The 24,096-nt window shown below is 46.6% G+C and overlaps 1 long non-coding RNA gene and 1 other non-coding gene across 3 annotated transcripts; both read left to right on the forward strand.

Annotated features, from left to right (window-relative positions):
- Positions 1-5,051: 5,051 nt before the first annotated feature.
- LOC118212231 lies at positions 5,052-8,322 on the forward strand. Of its 2 annotated transcripts, none has more exons than XR_004762188.1 (4): positions 5,052-5,130; positions 6,399-6,968; positions 7,443-7,516; positions 7,626-8,322. It is a non-coding gene; the product is annotated as an uncharacterized LOC118212231 (long non-coding RNA). The 2 variants fall into 2 exon arrangements; XR_004762189.1 differs by having other exon boundaries at positions 7,443-7,502.
- On the forward strand, positions 6,780-6,886 carry LOC118213473. The gene has a single exon (XR_004762423.1). It is a non-coding gene; the product is annotated as a U6 spliceosomal RNA (small nuclear RNA).
- Positions 8,323-24,096: the final 15,774 nt, after the last annotated feature.

Raw genomic sequence — 24,096 nt, forward strand, 5'->3', positions numbered from 1 at the left:
ATTCATTATCCATCCATGCTCTAACACTTAGTCCAGATCAGGGTCGCGGTGGTAAAGGGGCAAGCAGAGCAGCCCAGACGTCCCTCTCCCCAGCGACTTCCGCCAACTCATCCCGGTGGATCCCCAGGTGATCCCAGGCCAGCCTTTGGATATAATCCCTCCAGCGTGTCCTAGGTCTGTCCCTGGGGCTCCTCCCTAGTGGTCAACCCTGGAACACCTCCAGAGGAAGGCGCCCAGGAGGTGTCCTGATCAGATGCACCTCAACTGACTCCTTTCAATGCGGTGGAGCAGCTTTTACACTGAGGTCCTCCCGGGTAGCTGAGCTCCTCACCCTATAAAGGAGAAAGTGCTTATTATTTAAAAAGGTGAAATAGGTGGCATGAGCCTGGAGTCTCCAGGGTAAGTGTTTAAAGCAGAAACTTGACACATAAGCACAATGTGGCTGTTTGCCTTGCATGTGAACATAGGCATGTTTCACCTTGAGGGAAACTACCTACTCCAGTACAAGAGAAGTCACAAAGTAGGACATTATTAGCCACCTAAGTAAATGGATACAAACTTTTTGTTTTGTGAATTTAAATTTTTTTTCTGGTTAAAGTAATACAAAAAAAGTTGCAGGGCAGTTTGTAATTTCCACCAATGAAATAATAAACATCCCAAAACCGGGTATCAGCGCTGTGTTCCAAAATGACCCCTGAAGCTTTAGTCATCAGAAGTGAACACGCTACGTAATGACAACGTTACACTTTGGTCGTAATTTGGTAAGTCGCCACATTACCAAAAGGTGACGTTGTGACAACATTGCTCTATGGTCGCAAAATAACCAGACCTCACGGAGACTGTTCTGCAACTTTATAGAATTACGTAAATACGATGTAATTTAATAACGTAACAATTACGTTATATCACAGTCCTCATCCTTACTTACTTGAAACGTTACTGGTAGGTTGTCAGAACGTTTGTAAATGACATATTGGTTTACAGTAAAATATCTATCTGTCTATCTGTCAGCGCGTTTACACTTGGACCGTTAACACGTTATATCCAATTAATGCAGGGTTTATTATTATTATTATTATTATAATTAATTAATTTATAATATAGGATATGATGGATAAGCAGGTATAGGGTTCTGGGGTGGCTGACATGGATGGGGACTTTATAGTAGGACTCGGTGTAAAGCATGGAGGATAAAATATAGATTAGGGTGAAGGGATTTTTGAGTGTAAATCTATTGTCTGATACACACTCCGAAGCAGAAGGTGGCGGGTGTCCACACCCGCTGTAAAACAAGAAGTAGACGATATATCCAATCACATGCGCATGTTGCTGTGACGTGCTCTTGGAAGAAGGTCGTTGTGATTTCAAATTCTCCGTGGGAAAATCTGGGTTTGACAGCATTCAAGAGCAGGTAAGCGTTTCATTATGCCTTCATATTTTTAACTGAATGCAACAATACTGGATGCCAACCGCCGTAAAAGCTAACAAGAAGAACTGGATGCATTGGAGACCTTTTCAGTTAGTATTTGCAATGTAATGATGGAGTCATACTTTCAACATGCATGTTTGCAGTTCTAGCTGAATGTTGCTAATGCTTTAAGTTAGTAGGTGAAATGCCAGGTCTGAACAGACGCCGGCATCTGTTTGGGACTAATTTGAGTTAGTGTTCTGTTAGATAACATATTTGCTACTGGTATTTAACGCTAATAGCCCAGTGCAAATGTAATGTAAGACCAGCTAACTACCTAGCTGATCTCGGCGATGGCCTGTTTAGTTCGCTAACAATTGAGTTAATTCGACATGTATAAACGGCTGTCCGTTTAATTTAATTCACTTAATTCTCTTTCTGTGTGTGCGTGCGCGTGTGTGTTTGCATTCTGGGCTATAACGTGGTCTGGTATAATTAGTGTGCATTTGCGTACATAGTTTGTCCTGCAGGTCCTTTGTTTATATTCTCTTGGGCAGTAGAGGACCATTGACTCTCACAAAGTTTCATTCTAAAACTGTGACTGTTTATAAAACAAAACATAAAGCCACATTGGAGATTGATAGCCCTTCATCTGGCAACCCTTGTTCGTGAGCGTTCACGCCAAATGCTGCGAGATTGGTCTTCACCACGCCCACATTTCTATTAGGCCTCATTTGCATGCATACGACGGGATATACTTTTCGCGCACTGAGTAAATGACCGCAGTTCGGTGCATTATGAAATAATGTGAAATATGTTTGATTAAATATGCTGCAATACACACCTGTGAGAACTGCAGGCTTTACCATCTTCACCATCTTCTTGACCTTTGCCTGTAGTTCCCCTGGGGACAGCAAACGCCTGCCTAAAAACGCAGAGATGGCAGAAGCGAGCGGGGCCTGTGAGCCGGCTGCAGCGAGCTGGGAGGCTGTGGCAGGCGGGGCACTGCTCTCTCGCTCCTGGTCTCCGCGTTTTATATACTGCACTGCGGCGTCCATCTGAGTGCCAGGTTGGGGTGTCTTCCGACGAAGCCACTTGACATAGCTGAAAGAAGTTATCAATCAGTTGCATTCTCTGCAAAATTGTAATAAGAGCACCTGCTATAGAAAACAATATTTTATGGCACTTACGTGATCTTGTTCCTGTCCTCCGAATCGTAGAGGTCCCTCAGCGTGTCCGCTTTGTATTTGCCAAAGCCAACAAGGCTCGCTCCCTCCTGGCCAGGGACCGCGCTTCCTCATGCACCTTGTGGAACCTGACTAACTCCACAAAGTCAGGGTAGGCGCAGGCGTAGCGGGTGAGAGCGTCCTTGTTGGCCATTTGAGGCCCCTCGGACACACTGGTCTCCCGATCCCTTTGGTGCTGATGCACCAAGTGAATGGCGTAGCCCAGAGGTCCTCAATCTTTTCCAGAAAGGGCCGGTGTGCGTGCAGGCTTTTGTTCCAACCAAGCAGTAACACACCTGATTCCACTAATCAACCACAAGAATCTCTGCTAAGGATTTTGATTAGTGGAATCAGGTGTGTAACCGCTTGGTTGGAATGAAAGCCTGCATCCACACTGGCCCTTTCTGGATAAGATTGAGGACCCCTGGCGTAGCCCATGTCATTCCCCAAAAGCCACCAAATGGTCTGACCCTGGTACTTGCCAAACTCCACGGTGCATTGGCTCAGCACCAGTTTGGCGTTCCCAGGGTCGCCTCCTGTGGAGATGAGGTGGGCCCGCCGTGCTGCCTCCTCCACCTCCTCTGGCTTCCTCGCCCTGAATGGGGCTCTGCCTCCAGAGGCACCTGGGGATCGAGAGCCTCAGAGCCTCTGGAGAAGGTTTTAGGATCAGACTCCCCGAAGATTCTTCCCTGATTGATGGAAAAGGTATTAATTAATAACTAAAGCAAGCACTGAAACACAGGCTTCATTGAATTAGCCTCAGTCAATCACTTGCATGTATGAAAGCAAATATGCAGACACATTTTTTAATTTTCAATTTTAAAGGAGCTGCTGAGACGACATTAGGCCTACTCCATGACAGACCTATGCAAAACCACAGATAGCTAACGTTACACTGCATTTTATGGACAACGTTTGCCTGGCGTAGAACCGAAATGCCACATACTTTTGAAAGGTCTGGACGAAAAGGATTAAACTAGGCTGACTGGCGTCATCACATTAATCGTATTAACTGACCAGGAAACCGTTTCAAATAACCAGCTAGCTAACACACTAATGTAACACACTGATTCAGGCCAGGGAGACAGGTAGCTATCAGTCTTGCAAGCAAGAGATTGTTACGTTTTATACGGAAAACGAAAAATGGTACACGCCAGCTTCGTATTACGACATTAATAGATAAAATACATGAATAATGTGCTGCCAGGACCGCAATATATTAATCAATTCATTCTTGTATTAACCGTAATATTACTAGTCCGCGTTTTAACTGATATAAACGCACTAACATTAAAAAACTGAAAACGGCACGAAAGCTAGATGGCTAGCCTGCTCTGAACATTCGGAACACTAAATTATAAATAGTACTTCTATTTTTAATATAAAGTTTATTCAAAAACGTACTCACTCGTACTCACGGCTCATTTCACCAAACTCTGAACTGCTGATCATAAACCGCATTTGCGGAAGTGCCCATTTGAAAACGTAGAAGGACGAAACTGCGATTCACGTGATGAAATTGGAACAACTGGGCCTTCTGATTGGGCGCAAAAAGTATGTAAAACGTCGACATTGGAACAAGGGCGTCTTCCGATTGGCTGTGTAATTGGAACAATTGGAACATTTGGAACAGAGAAGATCGTGCATGTCTAGTGCAATTACGAACCGAGGCATTCTTTGAGTTTTAAGGACAGGGGCTTTGACAGGGCTAGTGTTCTAACAACTAGACCTACCTTATCGGGGTGACCTACACAATAGTTTGGAGTTAGTTTGAGGTGAATATCAAAACTGAAAACTGCAATGATGTGGCAGCAGTGTTGGGTGGATTACTTGGAAAATATGACGTACAATTATGTGACATAATTAATACCATAATCTGTTTGATTACTACGAAGGTGTTATCTAATCTGATTACTTTTTTTGTTGATAACTTCCAGTACCATTAGGCAGATATATTTCTGAAATAAATGTGTTAGCAAAATAGATTCGTTTGTATGTTTCTGAAGATGGATTTCTTATTGTTTTTAATCTATCTTTCAATACAGAATGTAGGCCTACAACACACACAGAAATAGACAAATTCACTTAATTCTCTTTCTGTGTGTGCGTGCGCGTGTGTGTTTGCATTCTGGGCTATAACGTGGCCTGTTATAATTAGTGTGCATTTGCGTACATAGTTTGTCCTGCAGGTCCTTTGTTTATATTCTCTTGGGCAGTAGAGGACCATTGACTCTCACAAATTTTCATTCTAAAACTGTGACTGTTTATAAAACAAAACATAAAGCCACATTGGAGATTTTGATAGCCCTTCATCTGGCAACCCTTGTTCGTGAGCGTTCACGCCAAATACTGCGAGATTGGTCTTCACCACGCCCACATTTCTATTAGGCCTCATTTGCATGCATACGACGGGATATACTTTTCGTGCACTGAGTAAATGACCGCAGTTCTATGCATTATGGCGCGTCCTCACCGAAAAGTGGTCGGTTGTCTCGGGTAAGGCAAGCAATTGTACCCGATAGCACGAGAATAAACTTGGTGCCGAATTTAAACGGCGAAGGCGTATAAGAATTGCCTGTTGGTGTATTAAATGTTCGCTAAGGTCCGTCTGGAAAATTGGTAGTGGCGCATTTGTGTCATAACTGTGTTGCTTGTAGATACACGTGCAGTAGCCCCACGGGAAGCGATTCCATTAGTGTGCGTGTGGATTAATCGAATGTAGGTTCTTCCGTGTCGTGAATCCCGTTTTGTAGGGTTTTTTATTTTATTTTTTTTAATTTCATGTGCTCGAAGACTTGGCCTCTGAGTGAGGCTTGTTCAGCTACCGAGCGAACTGTTCGGGCATGCTAATCTGCAGCTTCGGCGAGGCGATGTAGCGCGCTAGTGTCTCAATTTCGACACGTTTCTTGTAATTTAGCACGGTAAAAGTTTGGGAGAGTACACGAGAAGTACCGTATGTGACAGAGGTAAGGGCAATTGTCACCATATGTTCAGATGCCGTGGTGGAGCATTGACGTTTCGCCCACGAAGGCCCCTAATAATCGACAGCAGAAGCCAACACTAGCCGTGTTCCAAAAAACGAATAACTTTGCATCAGAACTCAATTCCAAGAAATGTTAACAGACCACACGGCCATGTACCACCAATTAGCTTATATTTTCTTTGTCTGCATTTACCCAATTTCACAAACGGGAGTCCGTTGAGTGGTCGAATTCTGGGAATGCTGTTTTCCACGCGTCCTTCGAAAAGCTAGTTTCCTCGGTGTTCCGCAACCTTTAGACATTGAACGCACAGGTGTTTTTGCTAAACCTTGGTTATGGTTCAGGTGTGCTTGCAATTATGTTATAAATGTATTCGATGAATTGGCTTGTAAAACTTAGGCAATTCTGCGGTCATTATGTATCTTTGAGGCGTATACCAGTACATCCTAATAAGCAATGCTGCCGTCAAAGTCTTTATTCGTTATATATAAATAATAATATTGTGTGAATGCATCGTCGTGCCATTTCGGCCGCATCTTATCGCCCTTTCCTGGCTGGCGAGCCTGGGGTGCAGTGAAAGGGATGAAACGCCTGACATCTGGTGGCGATTATTAGTAATGCACGAGGAAGCCGGAAGTATTGGCATTTAAAGATGGCGGCCCCCATGTTTGCTTTCCCTCTCTTTTTCAAATTTTACCTTTCGCTGTCATATTTCCTGATCTTAGCTATTTTGTCAGTTTTTTTCATAATACGTATTATTACTATTATTATTTTATCTTTCAGGTTGTGAGGGTTCTTTCCAGCGTGTCCAGCTATGTCAGCTGATGGTGACTGCTTCAGAAAAGAGGCGGAGAGGTGGAGAGCATGCAGTTCTTTGTGCGGGTGCATCCAATAGCAGGACAGCGTCAGTCCCCTGCATTCCTCCCAGAATTCCGTAGCACCTTTCTCGGAGGAACGTGGACGGGTAAACATGTGAACAGGACCATGAAAGATTGTGTTTTATGAATCTGCCGCTGCACATTTGCTTTGTTTGTTACTCTGCTGCCAGTTTAAGCAGTTTTATTAAGCGTATGTGCTTGGTGTGCTTGGTTTTTACTGCTGCCCTGACTGAGAACGCTCTCCAGGATGTGCCCCTTAAGTAGCGGAGCCTCGGGTAGGTATCTTGTGCTCGCTTCGGCAGCACATATACTAAAATTGGAACGATACAGAGAAGATTAGCATGGCCCCTGCGCAAGGATGACACGCAAATTCGTGAAGCGTTCCATATTTTTGTACCTTACGTGAGGTCTGACGAACGTTTTTTCACTGTTTGACCCCATATTTGGTCCTTGGTCCGACTTTCTGAATCGTAAGGTGAGTGGTCTTTGAATAAGGTTCTGTATTTTAGAGGTAAGTCCCAGGACATGAGTAAGTGCAAGCTCTGTTTGTTTGGTATGCTTCTGTGGCTTTTTCATCAAAAGATCTCAGGTTTGGTCTTATCTGCAGTCTTAGTGCAATCTGAGGTCAGTACAGAAACAAACGACAAAATAGAAAAAACTTGATAGCGCTCAGAGTAGGTATTTATGGGGTTAAAATATTGGCGAAAGATGCAACTTTTTAGCCAGCACTAAGCGCAAGTGCTTTGCTGTGGTTCAGGTCTTTTCGCAATGCCGTTCGTTATGTATTTCATGAATTGCCTTGAAAAAGTTCCTATCCGTAGTACAAGGTATCGTTCAGACGTATACTAGCAATACTGCAGTTAATTTATCTTGATTCGTTGTGAATTATGTTCTTTTGTGAATGCGTTAATTCCCCCTTTTGACAGTTGGCTTTTTGCCCCTTTTCTAGCCTCAGAGCCTCGGGTGCTGTGAAATGAAGGAGACGTGTGACCTCTGGTGGCGCTTACTGGTAATGTAGGAAATGTAGGGGCCCTCCTGTTTACATTCCCCCTTTTTTTGGCTCTTACCTTTTGCTGTAAATATCCTGATCCTACCCATTTTCTATTTTTAAATAATCATTTTTATCGTTCAGGTTGTGAGGATTCTTTCCAGCTATGTCAGCTGATGGTGACTGCTTCAGAAAAGAGGCGGAGAGGTGGAGAGCATGCAGTTCTTTGTGCGGGTGCATCCAATAGCAGACTCCGTATTTTGGTCCTTGTTCTTACTCTGAATCCTGATCCTGTATCCAGGACACAAGATAGTGGTGCCCTGTGTGAGGTCTGGTATGTTTCTGTGGCTTTTTCCTCTTTAGAGCTTGTTTTTTTTCATGTAATGAGGGTAAAATGTTTCCGAAAGGTGGCAGCAAGCAGAAAGGCCATTCATAGCAATTTAGGCCTACGACCTTTGGAAATGCTGCGATATGATCGGTTTCTGGCAGGTTAGAAAACAAAACTGAACAGAAAATTGTCTGGATCAGGGGTCATCACCGTGTCGGCTTGTGACGGACTTTTTGGTCAAAATGCGATTTTTACCATGGACATACAAAACTTGAAGTGGCCACTTGACGTAGCTGAAAGAGGTTATCAGTCAGTTGCATTCTCTGCAAAATTGCAATAAGAGCGCCTGCTATAGAAAACAATATTTTATGGCACTTACGTGATCTTGTTCCTGTCCTCCGAATCGTAGAGGTCCCTCAGCGTGTCCGCTTTGTATTTGCCAAAGCCAACAAGGCTCGCTCCCTCCTGGCCAGGGACCGCGCTTCCTCATGCACCTTGTGGAACCTGACTAACTCCACAAAGTCAGGGTAGGTGCAGGCGTAGCGGGTGAGAGCGTCCTTGTTGGCCATTTGAGGCCCCTCGGACACACTGGTCTCCCGATCCCTTTGGTGCTGATGCACCAAGTGAATGGCGTAGCCCAGAGGTCCTCAATCTTTTCCAGAAAGGGCCGGTGTGCGTGCAGGCTTTTGTTCCAACCAAGCAGTAACACACCTGATTCCACTAATCAACCACAAGAATCTCTGCTAAGGATTTTGATTAGTGGAATCAGGTGTGTAACCGCTTGGTTGGAATGAAAGCCTGCATCCACACTGGCCCTTTCTGGATAAGATTGAGGACCCCTGGCGTAGCCCATGTCATTCCCCAAAAGCCACCAAATGGTCTGACCCTGGTACTTGCCAAACTCCACGGTGCATTGGCTCAGCACCAGTTTGGCGTTCCCAGGGTCGCCTCCCGTGGCGATGACGTGGGCCCGCGCCGCCTCCTCCACCTCCTCCGGCTTCCTAGCCCTGAATGGGGCCTTGTTGCCTCCAGAGGCACCTGGGACTGAGAGCCTCAGTGCCTCTGGAGAAGGTTTTAGGATGAGACTCCCCAAAGGGAGTCTCCTATAGATTGGATCTTCCCTGATTGATGGAAAAGGTATTAATAACTAAAGCAAGCACTCACACACAGGCTTGATTGAATTTTTCGGTCAATCACTCTGACGAGCAAGCACATGCATACACATGTACACTCCATTGTAGTACTTACATTTTCTTTCTTTCTTGCAAAATGCTGCGTACAAAAAAAATATATAGATGTATCACAAGATTTTTGGACAAGGGACGGTACTACAAGGGGTGGTGGTATCAAAACTGGAAACTGCAGTGATGTGGCAGCAATGTTTGTTGAATTTCTTGGAAAATATTACAATTGTGGCATAATACCATAATCTGTTGTATTACTCCAAATATGTCATCTAATCTGATTACTTTTTTGATAATTTCCAGTACTATGAGGCAGATATTTCTGAAATGAATGTCTTAGCAAAATACATTGGTTTTTATGTTTCTGAAGATGGGTTTCTGATTTTTTTCTCTCTCTCTCTTTGAACCTGAAGGTACAACACATACATATAAACAGACAAATGCACTGTGTGTGTGTGTGTGCGCATGTGATTAAATGTGTTTGTAATATGGGGTGTGTGTACATGCGGTATGTGCCTGCTTGTGTATTTTCAGCAGGGTGTAGTGGTAGTGTACAGCCATTTTCATGTCACTGCTTCTGTAAGACTTGTTCACATGCAAGGTAAAGGGGGGAAAAAGAAAGGACATGTTCAATAAATCATCGCTCTGGATAAGAGCGTCTGCCAAATGCCTGTAACGCAATAAACGAAGGAAATGTCACAAATGTCAACCAGTGTAATTGATGTAATGAATGTTTGAATCCAGGTCACTTGAAATATGGAATGTCAGGAATTGTAAAGTTAAATGCACAAAGGTGAATGTTGAATACAGTGCAACCAATAGTCTGTAAATGTGCCACTTGAAATGTCAACGAAACAGCCCGAACAGTCAATTCTAAACAGATCTATTGCTAGTAGAATGCATTCACAGACGCAGTATTGGCTTTTAGCACTTCATCTGTGCATGTTTATTGATCCAGTGCATTTCTCATACAATACATACAGCGCCCGACCAATCCGCTCCCGCTGTTCCCTCGAGAAGGCCGCACGGCAACTCTCAGGAATCAGCAGCTGCAGAATAAAGAGAACGTGTTACAATTAGTTTTGCGTCAACTTCTTTTAAGCCAGCGTTAAAAACAAACAATAAAGATACACCATCTCACCTCAGAACTTTGCGAGGCAGGCCTCGGTGGCCCGGAAGGACCGCTGTGGCTGGGGCCCGCCTTCCTCTTCATCGGAGCCGGAGGGGGAGGAAGCAGGGGCTGCGGGACCTCTACTCAGGATTTCGACAGGATCAGCTTTGCGAAGACATAGGAAAAATAAAGTTCTTTTAAGAGAAACGTGTGTATTTGTGTCAATCGTGCATTCAAATGAGACGCTGTTTAATTCTGATCACGGCAACGTGCTCCCGGTCTCTGCGCCTGATGCACTGGACTGCGGCGTCCGTCCGAGTCCCAGGCTGGGCTGGATGTCTACGAAGCCACTTGACATAGCCGAAAGAGGTTATCAATCGGTTGCATTTTCTGCAAAATTGCAACAAGAGCACCTGCCGCAGAAAGCAATATTTTATGGAACCCGCTCGATTCCTGCTCCTGTCCTTTGACTTGTAGGGGTCCCTCGGCGGGTCCGGTCACACGTGTGCTCACACTTGGAACAAATGAAAAGAAGATGGCGCTCTTTTAGGGGCCCAGTTTCACGAAGCATGATTACTGAGTTAGCTGTATCATCGCACTGAGTAAAACCCTCCCAAATCTGGAACACGGACTGAAGTAATGTCAGGTAGTAATGTAGCTACCTCCCCGTGGACAGAAAATTGGCGCTTTCGCGCTGACTTTTCATGGTCATGGGACCCGAATTTCAATCACCTTTCTACGAGTGCCTTCCAAAGTATATGTTACGCCTTAATTCCGCCAGAGGGCACTGTTGTTCCAAATACAACATGGTTGCAGTGCGTTTTGTTCAACAGGTACGTACGGCAGCCGAGCGTTGAAACTACAGTACAGGCTACTGTAGGCTACCGTTTCCATTGATCAATATGGTAAATGAGGAAAAACTAATCTAATTGTTAGATTAGCGAATACGCGTCCACTCGATGTCTTGTAAAGTAATAAAAACACGTTAAGTATTTATGTTGCTCTATCATTTCAGGAGAGCGATATTGTATCCCTTTAACTAGAATGCAAATGTGATTTTTAATTTTTTAATTTTTAATTTTTTTTTTACATTTTAACTCTAATTGTTTAGACCCCTTTTTAACCAGGTCGATTAAAGAACAAGACATTGTTACTGAAGACCACGAGACGACATCAGAATATGTAACTGATGAATTTATTGCATAGCCTACCTCCTGTGTGCATGTCCTCAAATCACATCAATGGGAAAAAATTGGACGCACTTGAACTATGTTCCCAACTCACCCGACTTTGCTCATTTAACATTCTGAAATGTAGCCGGATGTTTTATTGTTATTTTTATTTTTAAATAAACCGGCCTATTCTACCTTTTAGATTTAGTGACAAGCAGGTGTGTTACTGCGTCATACGTAGACTGTCCCTTGGGTGCTAATTGTTCTGAACCTACCTATTTAAAGGTGTGCTTTACCTTCCTCCATAACCTGTATAATATGAGCTATTTGTGCTGTTTGTCTCTACGATAAAATAGCGACCAATACGATTTTCTGAGGATTATTTTTGAAGTGGGTCGATTTTTTTGGGACACACAGGCTGCTGAAAGTGACCAAGATATGTTCTGAACTCGACAGTGTTGGCTCGTCCAAACAGTTATCATGGTTAGCCTATATGCGCTCGTGTCGCTTTGCTTTCGGGGGGAAGGGGACCACTGTGACAGTAATTGAGCAAATATGATTAGTTTATCAAACGTGTGCTTACTGTATGCATCTGATGGCGGAGCCAAAAGCGCATGATTAATTTACCAGTATTCTGAGGGGTCAGAGAATTGATGCAGGATAATTGGGCGCTGTGGGATTCCGTGGCAATTTGTGATTTCGGAGTGTACTCGAGAAATTAGATGTCAGTGCAAATGTGAAATCGCTCCTCGGTTTTTGTCAAAGACATTATGAAAATTTAAATATAAGACTAAGACTGCTCAGCAAAGGAATTCGTCTTCCCCTCTGTCTGCTTAAAACAGGTTCTGTGCCATTGGCGGGTCGCGGGAGGAGCAGCAATTGAAATACAGAAAGGCCGTGTAAAGTCGTGATAAGGGTAGTTCTTCGGCTTGTGATGGCGAGCAGGCTGCTGGTCTGGGACCGACGAAGCTGAGGTGATGTGTGGATGTCTGCGGGTGTTGTGTCCTTAGGGTTTAATTCGCCCCCACGCCACGTTTCGGGCGTTTAATTTATGCGCGAGGGATCACAGTGTTGTGTTTGACAGGTGAAGTGCCATGCGGTCGATGGCAGAAACGCGTTATTTCGGAAAAAGATCAGAGGCTGAAACTGAGAGTTGACGTGACGCTCCACCGAGCTCGTGCCCTCCCTTTTTGAAGGCCTACCTGATAGAAAGTTCAGTGACGACATTAACCCATCTGTTGCCATGGCAGCGTCCCTGACTCCCACCTGCGTTGGACTCGCTAGAAACGCAAAAGTTTTGCAAGGAATTTAGAGTATGAGTATTAAAAGTATGTCAATTCCATATCAGTCTGATTCAGCTATTGTATGTCACCCTGTTACCAAAATTACTTAATTTGGAAAGCTCTTCGAATAGTTTTCTAACACCATATAAAACTTAAAACTGCAATTACTTTACTGTAAATTGTCGGTTTGGGCATTCCCTGTTGAGGTTCAAGCCAGTAGTAATGTTTTTTTAAATTTATTTATTTTATTCTTTGCTTGAAATGAAATATCTTCATTCATCATAATTATTTGACGGGCTCTTGAGTCTGTCTTGAGTTTTTGTGGAAGTAGATGTCCTATCGATCACGTTAGCTGGTAATGTTTTGTGCGAATAGCTATTTATTCCAGATCTCATTCATTTGTAAATATTTAGATTTATGCCAAAAGGAGTGTATGTGTGTTTATGTTCGAATGCCAAATGAACAGAAACTTGAAAGAAAATTTAAGCACAAGAAACCTTTGGATGAGCAACACCATCCTGACACCCTGGAAAATCACTTAATTTGTCCTCATTAAAAGCTGAAAAAGCCCATGAATAAATTAAGATGATTTTTTTAATGCTTGGCTGTATGTAGAATTGTTAAAATGGATAAAGGCTGTTTGTACATTTGCACCCCCTCCCCCCCCAACATCAGGTCACCGCAGTTCAGAGGCTGACGATTGGATGGAGGAGAGGGGGGAGGGGCTTATGTGGATCACAGAGAGGACGGTTAAGGCAATTGAACGAGTGTAGTGTCGTTACCCATTCTTTTGAATATGTTAGCAAGCAAATCCAAAACTTTTTTTTTTTTAAAGAATAAGAGGGGGAGAGAAAGAGTGAGAGAAAAAAGCGGCAGAAAAAACCACAATCCCAGCGGTTTAATTATTTTAATTATCAGCCTCTTTCAGATTTCCTTTTAAAAAAGCACCATTAAAGGACGCCCATTTGGGTTAATCTGATTAAAAACTGAGACGGAGGGAAAGATGAAAGGCTTCGGATGTCAGAGTTAATCAGGGGTGTTAAAACTGCTATCGGTGAACTGGGACATAAGTGGAAGTGCTAGCGAGTTTTTTTTTTCTTCTTCTTCCTCTCTCTTCCACTTCTTACTCTGATTCTTCCTGGAAACGGCTCGGCTCTGTTCTCTCCCTGAACCCCGACTGCAAACCAACGGAGACGGGTCTCGCGATGCAGGTGTGCGAACGTTAGCAGCCGGCGATATTTCTTTAAAAATCCAACGGAAAAGTGTCATATTCTCTCAGAAAACATAGGATTGATGAGTTTTGTTCTTAAGCTTCTGTTCTAGCTCTTTTTTTATTCAGCAAAAAGCCCTTTATAGAAAATGTTTCTTCCTTCAAGCTCTGTTAAGTGTCGGAGTGACAGGAGATCAGTGCATTGGAACGAATCTCTTTGCCGAAACCTGATTGGTCCTGAAACCTTGACGGTGTTGAGGGAGAACACTCGGGTTAGATTCAACAGGTGTTATGTAAGGGTTCCGAAATTTTTCCGCCTGAAATAACCTAGTACAGGAGGATGGAAGGGTGTGCTTGTGCGTGCACCTGCGTGTGTGTGTGTGTCTGTGTGTGTGTGCTGGTGTGTGTATGTGTACAGGTATGGTTTCCACGGCCACCTCGCTCTTCCACTTGCGGTGACACTTCAAAGCTGGTCTGCAGCTCCCAGAGCCAGCATGGAGCCCCCCCCCCCCCCCCCCCACCTCAAAGGCCACCACGTTGGACCTTGCACCCTGCTGGGCGAGGTCAGCGCCAAGACCTGTTCACCACTCGCCCTGGGGGAGCCCCTGTCAAAACATGCCCCTCATCTGTAATGAATAAAACCCCATCCATAACACAGAACCGAAAGAGTGTGTGTGTGTGTGTGAGAAGGGGCGGAGGGTGGGGGTATTGGGCTGAGAACCATAAATCTTTTAGCTCATATATGTATATGTACATACCTACGGTCCCCACTTTGGCCTGTGGAAGAAAAATTCACACACACACACACACACTCTCACACACACTCACTCTCTCTCTTTCCTCACTCACACACATACATGCGCCCACACACACACACATGCCCACACGCACGCACGCACACACACACACACACTCACACACTTACATACACACACACACACTCCCACACACACACACACTTACACTCACACACACGCACACACACACTCACACATATATACACCCACACACACACACGCACTCACACACACACACACACGCACACACACACACTCGCACACACTCAGCATCGACTTGGCCCTGCTGTAATCGCCCCCTCAGATCCAGAGAGAGTATTTTGTGTGAGCGGCAGCGATCGCTATCTGTCCCGCTGATCAATATCTGGCCCGCTGATCGATATCTGTCCCCCTGATCGACATCTGCCCCGCTGATCGATATCTGCCCCGCCAATCGATATCTGTCCCACCGATCGATGTCTGCCCCGCCAATCGATATCTGCTCCGCTGATCGATATCTGCCCCGCCGATCGATATCTGTCCCACCGATCGATGTCTGCCCCGCCGATCGATATCTGCTCCGCTGATCGATATCTGCCCCGCTGATCGATATCTGCCCCGCCGATCGATATCTGCCCCGCCGATCGATATCTGTCCCGCCGATCGATATCTGTCCCGCCGATCGATGTCTGCCCCGCCGATCGATATCTGCCCCACCGATCGATGTCTGCCCCGCTGATCGCTATCTGCCCCGCTGATCGATATCTGCCCCGCTGATCGATATCTGCCCCGCTGATCGATATCTGCCCCGCTGATCGATGTCTGCCCCGCTGATCGATGTCTGCCCCGCTGATCGATATCCGTCCCGTTCGCGGCCTCGTCAGCCGAAAACGAGGCAGAGGAGCGAGACGGAGGCTCTGCCGTGACCCTTTGATCTCCGCCTCGGCGGTAAGCGACGCCAGCCCCGCCCCCTCCCGCCGCACGCTTACCCGCCGCGGTCTGCAGCCGAGACGCGGGCGGAGATCAGAGGAGCGCCGGGGGTTCGAGGCGGCTGCCGATTGGCTCCCTCTCTACGACACCTGGCCGTGACGGGCAGCGGGCCAATCACGGAGCTGTGCCGCGTGGTCCCCAGGGCCAGGGTTAGACCACCATTCGGGCAGCGGCTCCCCCCCGCACGAGTTTCAACAACTTTCACAACTGGCCCATGTGCCTCTGGGGAGGGGGGAGGGGGGTGTGTGGGCAGGTGGGGTCCTCCTCCCCCCAGTCTGGTTAATTAGAGCCCGGGTGGGTTTGGGTCTGTTTGGGGCTCTCCCGTGCTGTGAAGGACAGCCTTGCTCGGGTGTGTTTATGCTCTCTGTAGCTCTGCTTCAGATCTTGAGGCCCGGGGTTGTTTTTCGGGGTGCGGAAGCTGCTGCAGAGGTTTTCGGGGTCACAGGTCACAGGGACAGTCCTCATATTTGGGCTGAGAATCGCACAGTTTGATGCCCTGCACCCAGGTGTGTGATCGTTGGGTCCCATGTCCAGGGGCCAGTTGTGCTCCATGGCCTTCTACACTGTGCCCCGTCCCATCACACATGCACCACTGAAGGGGGGTGGTGGGGTCAATTATGGGTAAGGAGCTGGTCTTGTAACCTAAGGGTCGCGATTCTCAGGTAGGACACTGCCGTTGTACCCCTGAGCAAGGTACTGAACCTGCATTGCTTCAGTATATATCCAGCTGTATAAGTGGATCCAGTGTAAAAGTTGTGTTAGTCGCTCTGGATAAGAGCGTCTGTTAAATGCCTGTAATGTAATGCAATGGGTCAAATTTAGTGTAGTTGGTGTGCACAGTGCACAGGTCTGAGCAGGAAGGATAGTAACTCTTTAAGGTGCGAGATCGCAAATGTGCGATTAGAATGCTCTTAACTGAACGTTCTAATGCTGATGTCACAATCGCTGCTGGTAACTGAAATCGATGGAGTTCTAGAACACTGAATTGGAACCTACTCTTCAAAGGGTTAATGTGCCCGTGTGCCACCCAGCATGACACGGTCAGACTGCGGCTCTCTGAACCGCGGGGATCTGCTGGGGATCTGCCGGGGATCTGCCGGGGATCTGCCGGGGATCTGGTGAAGCGCTAGATTTCCCTCCGCGAGAGAGAGGCTGAAGGCTCCGATCTCCTCTGCACTCTCCGGGGTTCTCAGCAGCCAGAATCTCAGTTTGATCAGTTGCAGTGACAGGCATACAGTCTGGAGTGTGTGTGTGTGTGTGTGTGCGTGTGTACATGCGCAGATCCGATACGGTGCGTGTGTGTATGTGCGTGCGTGCGTGCGTGCGTGCGTGCGTGCGTGCGTACATGTGCAGATCCGATACAGTGTGCCTTGGGGTGTGTGTGCGTGTGTGCGTGTGTGTGTGTGTGTGTGTGAAAGATCCAATACGGAGCTGTGTTGATTTAAACCTCAGTGTCCGATTCTGCAGCCTTAGTTGCCCCCCGTGATTGTCATCGCTGATCTCCTTTTACAGCACATCAGTATGTTTTGCAGGTGTGTGTGCGCGTGTAAGAATAGTAATGAGGACGCCATTTTAACAAGCAAGGAATTTTAAGCGTATTCCACTTTTGGAGGGGGTGTGTGTTCACGTTCCTGCAGGGGGGTGGGGGGGGGGGAGAGGGGGTGAGGGAGTGCAGGTACAGCAAGGTGCGGCAGGGGGAGAGTGAGGATCGGGGCTGATTGATTGGTTGCTCGCCGGGCGGGGGTGGGGTGGGTGTCTGTAGATTTATTAGCAGGCGAAGCGGTGGAGAGGGAGGAAGAGAGTATGCATATGCTTTTCCGCCGGCTGAACGATGATCAAAGGGAGAAACAAGCTAGGACCTGCCGCTCGCCTCGGGGCAAGTCCCGGCAGCCCTGGAGAGAGGCCCAGAGCGGCAGCCCTGGAGAGAGAGAGGCCCAGACTGGCAGCCCTGGAGAGAGAGAGGCCCACTGTGGCAGCCCTGGAGAGAGAGGCCCAGAGCGGCAGCCCTGGAGAAAGAGGCCCAGAGCGGCAGCCCTGGAGAGAGAGAGGCCCACGGTGGCAGCCCTGGAGAGAGAGAGGCCCAGAGCGGCAGCCCTGGAGAGAGAGAGGCCCACAGCGGCCCTGGAGAGAGGCCCACAGCGGCCCTGGAGAGAGTCCCACAGCAGCCCTGGAGAGAGAGAGGCCCACAGCAGCCCTAGAGAGAGTCCCACAGCAGCCCTGGAGAGAGAGAGGCCCACAGCAGCCCTAGAGAGAGTCCCACAGCAGCCCTGGAGAGAGAGAGGCCCACAGCAGCCCTGGAGAGAGAGAGGCCCACGGCGGCAGCCCTGGAGAGAGACTCACAGCGGCAGCCCTGGAGAGAGAGAGGCCCACGGTGGCCTGGAGAGAGTCCACCCATAATCTCACAAATGTTTCTTCCAGGTGACATCTGGACAGCACACACACACCAGTGCACCAGCAGCATTAGCTGAGCTGCAGTGTGTTTACCGCACACACACACACACACACACACACACCCAACTGTGCACCAGCAGCGTTAGCTGAGCTGCAGTGTGTTTACCGCACGCACGCACGCACACACACACATATACACACACACACACACCAGTACTCCAGTGGCGTTAGCTCCTCTAGCACAGCTGGTGCGGATGGACCACAGGCTCCTGACAGGGGACGAGGAGTCCTTCATTCCCAGCCAACCGAATCCCTCCCTCTCAGCGTGGCATTACGGCCAGTTTTGCTTTGCCTCGCAGGGCTCAAACTCGCAGCCAGGCTCAAACTCACAGCCAGGCTCAATCTCAGCTTACATTGTTTTGGGACAAAAAGTAAAACTTTGTTGCAAAAGTGTAGTTTCTATTCAACTTTCCAGCAGGAAGCCGCATAACAGATCCCAAGAGCTTTTTCAATCGGCAAAATTCAAAAATAGTCATTGTTTTGGGTTTGAGATTGACTACTGACCTGGGCCCTGTTTCACAGAGCAGGAGTACTGATAACTGCGCTGAGTAAAACCAGGAACAGCTCTTTTTACTTCAGCCCATGTTCCAGATTTGGGAGGGCTCTGGGTTTTACTCGGCGCAGTTATCCAGATAACTCGATAATCCCGCTTCATATAATAGGGCCCTGCTTCATGAGATACCCTCCTGTTCAGATAACTTCATTACCTGTACTGTCAGTTATTGTAGGCCAGCTACTTTCTCTGACAGGCCTCAGTGAGTAAAGCATCTTGGGAGTTGTAGTTGAGAACCCATAATCATCTTTTAGAACAGTTGTAGAAAAGTCTCAAATTAACTACTCAGTATATATGTCCTATACTTTCAGTAAAAGGAGATTAAGTGAATAACTGAAGATTGATTCAAAGCAACACTGTGTGCCATGTAGGACCGGAAAGACAGCTGTATATGTGGGCAGTGTGATAGAGACCCCTGATTTGAAAGCAGTCAATCTGTACTTAGTGCTATTAGTTTTGACATAACAGGACTTTGAGAATGGCTGGGCCAGGTGGGGATTTGAGGCAACGTGGTGCTCTTTTCCTTCCGTGAAAGGCATTGATGAGCGGGAATCGTTTCCGTTCCGAATGAGGTGACGAGAGCATCCTGCCGCCCGGTCCGGTAATTGTTTCTTCCCGTGTGATTAGCGTTTGCCGCGTTTCCCCCCCAGCTCGGCTCGCGCTGCTCGGTTCCGCGGCAATTACGGCAGCAGGAGCGGCGCTTGAAGCGCGCTTGGGGACCGCGATATCCTTTGAAATAAACTGGTTCAGATTTCAGAACGTGGAGGGGGGGGAAACGATTCAAAGAATGACACGTACGCGTTGCTTGGGACTTTTCCACCCTTTGATGATTTTTTTTCTCGCGCATTTCCGTGTGAACCTGTGCACCCTGACCGCCGCCTCGACCCTTCTCCTCTTTTTCCCCGGAGCTCGATAGGAGGAGCACGCTCGCGAAAATCCCTGGGCGTACCTCAGTGGCTTCGTTCTTGTCTTCTAAAGTGCTTCCCTCAAAGCTTGTGCCAGTTGACCAGTTGATCGGTGATGAAATGACCCCAAAAAAAGGCATGCCAACAGTTGCACGTGGCATCTATATTGTGCATTGGCAACCGTCTTCCAGCTGGTAGCATCCTCGCAGAACAGTGTAGCTGTCTTTAAAACTGTGTACATCTCTTTTTCCCATGGCACGTAGGACTGCCTGCCGCAGTGGGCTATGTGTGGCAAATTGTGGTCACACACTTATGGATGACCTGAGAGGGACGTTTGGTGGGACGCATGCGCAGGTGGTGCTTCGTTTAGTAGGACACATGCGCAGGTGCATCTCCTGAAATCACCACTTCGAACGGCATGAGATTTTTAAGCACAGCTTTATCCCCTAACTTAGCTAACCCTAACATGTTAGCGTTTTGTCTACTTTAGTTAACCTAGTTAGCGCATACCATTGATACAAATGTATGGACACACGGAGGACAACAAATAACGTTACAGAGGTGAGGACATGCCATAGCTAACTAGCTATATAGTTAGCCAAGTTTTACTCATGACACTTTGTACAGGTGCGCCATGGGTCTGGACGGTTTCGTGCTTGTTTGTGTAATGACTTGAGTACCGTCTGTTTTTCGAGAGCTGAGTTATTGAAGCAACTGAACTTATTCACCCTCCCACCATCCTTTAACTTTGGCTTTTTAGGACAAACCATTCATGATAACCGTTTTCTTTTAATCTAGTAATTGATGTTTATCCCATCCGGCAAAGGTCTGGTGGTATTTATTTATTTATTTATTTATTTATTTGTAATCTACATAAATTCGGGGGAATTCAGCCAGGATTTGTTTTTGACAGTTTCTCTGTTCCGTAGCTGCAGGGAGCATTCACTCACCGAGCAAAGATGCCTTATTTCAGCGTGGAGGTCTACCTGTCAGAGGCAAAGCTTCTCTTTATCCGCGCAAGGTGTTGGCTAATGGCAGGCGTAAATTCTAGCACCTGAGATTCGATCATATGTCTCTGTGATTGTGTTCTCCGTCTATCTGTAACCGTAAAAAATTGTTTGACGGTTTGATTTTGTCGGTGCTCTCAAGATTGTTGTTCTCTCGTGTCTCTTTGAAGCCAGTGGAGCTTCAGGCATGCTTATTTACTTTAGACCGGTAATCTACGGGGAAGTCATTATTCAGGATGTCAAGCAGGTACAAGCCCTAGGTTATAACGATCAAGAGTTAGAATGGAATGGCCATAGGATTAATTAAAACTGGAAAAGCATTAATCACAACATATTTTAATATATTTCATTGTAAGTTATAATGTCAGAATTTGTATGATAATGGAATTGCATGACATTTGGAGTTCTCATAGTACATCAGACATCTGTCAATCAGCTTAACATCTAAATAAGAAGAAATGTTAAGCTTTTTTAACATAAATGTTTACACTTTATTCTTGAATTGGTGTCAGTTTAGAAAGGAAATGTGTTACATCTTGAGTGACTTAAAAGTAGCCTTTTAAAGCAATATAAAATTAAATTATATTCTTAGACTAAAAGGTTAATTCTATAGCCTCACATGCTGCGTGTGACAAAACCTGTTGTAGAAAAGATGATGGAATGGCTTGGCAAGTTATCAGGTAATGTCAGCTGAACCCCCGTTCATATGAACTCCTAGTACAGAACAGTTTAAGAAGTGTCCTTACACCTATGGTTGCTACAGAAATTCCCTTGCATTATCCATATTATTGCTGGAAAAAAAAAAGTCTTTGTTGGAATGCCAAGGAATTCAAGATGTCACATGTTCAAGTCTGACTCAGCTAGTGGCAGGCAATAGAAGAGGCGACCAATGGCAGAGCAGAGCCATTCACAGGACGAGCAGAACAGCAGAGAAAGTTGTGTACTGTAGCGTAGTGGTTAGGGAGTGTTTGCACCTCCAAGGTCGTTGGTTCGATTCCCAGCTACCCTGAATACTGTTGCTGCTGTACCCTCGAGCAAGGCAATTTTTCAGTAAATATCCAACTGCGTAAATGGAGATGTATGCAAAATGTAGTTTGTGGAAGCCGCTCTGGTTAAGTGTAGTATATGATCTTGTAACCTGAAGGTCACCGGGGCCGTTGTATCCTTGACTAAGGTGCTTAAGCTGCATTGCTCCAGTATATATCCAGCTGTATAAATGGATACAATGTAAAATGCTGTGTAAAAGTTGTGTAAGTCGCTCTGGATAAGAGCGTCTGCTAAATGCCTGAAATGTAATGATAAGAGCATTTGGTAGAATTTAAGCATGAGGCATCCATTTTTTTATTCAAGCACACTACACAGTGCCTGAAGATAAGGACACAGCCGAGAGAATTCCTCGCTGAGCAGAATGATCCGTTTTACGGTTAGCCAGACTTTAGGGGAAAAAGATCCACCCTAAATAATTGCCACTGATTAAAACAGAATGTAAAAGAAATCAGTGGTGTCTCACGGATGTTCTGTGATGTGGATTATGTGCTCTGCAAAGCCGGGATCATGGTTAACTTAACAGGGCAGGGCAGGGAGAGGGAAAATGGCCGCCCTTTTCCCCCAGAGGTTTCGCATTCTGTATCAAGGTTGTAACAATTACTGCACTATGCAGATTTCTGGGCCCCTCTGTCAGACTGATTACACGTATGAATACATTACAGTACATTGCCTATGTCTGCGGCAGATGGCCTCGTCCTAGGCAACTTTTTATAGCTGACATATTGTATTTCCCACACAAGACGGAGTAATCGGTAATGAAGTAACCATGGCTACGGCGGCGACCGTACTTCTCTGCTGCGTCTCTGTCTCGTTCGCCCCCGAAATTCCGTTTTTACTTGCTGAGTGTTGACCTGATAGGAACTAGAGGGAATGTTTCCTGTGCGTTTCTGTGGATCGTATCTCGGCAACGACAGGCTTTCCCACCTTTGCCTCTACGGAGGTTTAAAAAACAAAAAAAGGAAAAAAAGGTTAGGCTTGTCCTACCCTCTCGCTTTCTTTCCTCCTCATCAGAACAAAAACGTTGTTTTGGGCTGCTGGAGAAACAGCCAAAGCTCTGATAACCAAACATGACCAAAAAAAAAAACTTGGTTCAATACAATTAGAGACTAAAAAAGGGGGGGGGGGTCAAAGTTTGGGGGGGTTGATAAATATATCATATAGCATATTTATAAATATAGCAAAACAACAGACAGGCTTCCTCAGGGTAACCCAGGTGATTGGTTCTCCAATAATTCAGGACTGTGGAAGACTCTTTCTCAGCCTGAAGAGGCAGGATTGTTTGCTTATTATTGCCCGGATTAAGGACCTGTTCCCAGGTGTGCTCTTGCATTTAGCTACAGCAGGGAAGGAAAATGTGCCGGAGGAGATTTGTGAGAAGTGCTTTATCTGCTACCTGACTGTGGTCTTCATGTTGGAGGACCGTCACAAAGTTGGGCAAACCTCTTCTTCTGAGAGGTAATGCTGAAATTCCAGATCATGTTTACGAGTTGGTGCTTTATTGATCATGTTTTTCACATGCCAAGGCAGACTAAAAGAAGTGATGTTGGTTGAAATTCCTGAAGTTGGTGTGGAGGAACATGGGGTGCAGCGTGTGACCTGCTGGTTTTTTGTTGTTTCAGTTTGTGAGGGAAATTTTTGTGAGGATTGTGTCAGACGCAACCTTCAGAGAAATATGGGACCAAAACGCAGGTCTAATGTACCTTCAGAGAAATGTGGGACCAAAACGCAGGTCTAATGTACCTCCAGAGAAATGTGGGACCTTTCTTGCCAATTTTAATGCAAGTTCCTTTAGAACAGCTTTGATTGCTCTAATTGCTTAATACCCATTGCAATATCGAGTCTTCCTCATAACTCTACAGGAAAGAGTCCTTCATGTTGGCACAGGACTGATGAAAGGTCAAAACCTTATGCTTTATGATGCCAGCAGCATATTATATCTTCTCCAGTAAAATAAGAACTAAAGTTTGGTGGTTCTTGATTATAAATGGCAGTTTTTTATCCTCCTGTTCTGAGCAGTTTGGGGTTTAAAAGTCCTCTGTCAGTGTTAAAGAGCACAAAGAGCTCAGACTGCGTGAGAAGTTTTACTGTTTCGGTTTTTAGGGGACCCACTGGGGTGCGTCAAGTGAGGGCGCCCCAAGAACACGGGTGTACTCCAGGGGGGCGTCCCCCAGGGCAGGGCCTCAGTGGGGGCGGGGCCTAAAGGACACACCTTTCTTAGTGGATAAAAAGGCCTGCGAACAACGGCTCACTGATTAGTGGCAGGGTGACTAATCGCCTAATTGTACATTCAAAAGACGGGGTCACGGACGGGGGGGCCCAGCAGGGAATGGGATGAGGTGGGGTGGGGTGGGGTAGGGGGGTTAGGGGCTCCCAGCGGACCGGGGGTGGGGTGGAGTGGGGGGGAGGTTAGCGGTTTGGCCGCGGAAGGTCCCTCCACTCCCCGCAGCCCCCCCACAGCCGGCTGTTCCACTCCAGGTGACAGCTGCTGCAGGCTTGTCCCTCCCGCGGGCCGCTGCCCCCCCCCCCGGCCCCGTGCAGATGTTTCGCGGTCCCCGGGTCCTGCCCGAGCAGAGCACCGCCGCCCCGTTTGATGTGCGA

The sequence above is a fragment of the Anguilla anguilla genome, chromosome 14, assembly GCF_013347855.1.
Source record: "Anguilla anguilla isolate fAngAng1 chromosome 14, fAngAng1.pri, whole genome shotgun sequence".
Lineage (NCBI taxonomy): Eukaryota > Metazoa > Chordata > Actinopteri > Anguilliformes > Anguillidae > Anguilla > Anguilla anguilla.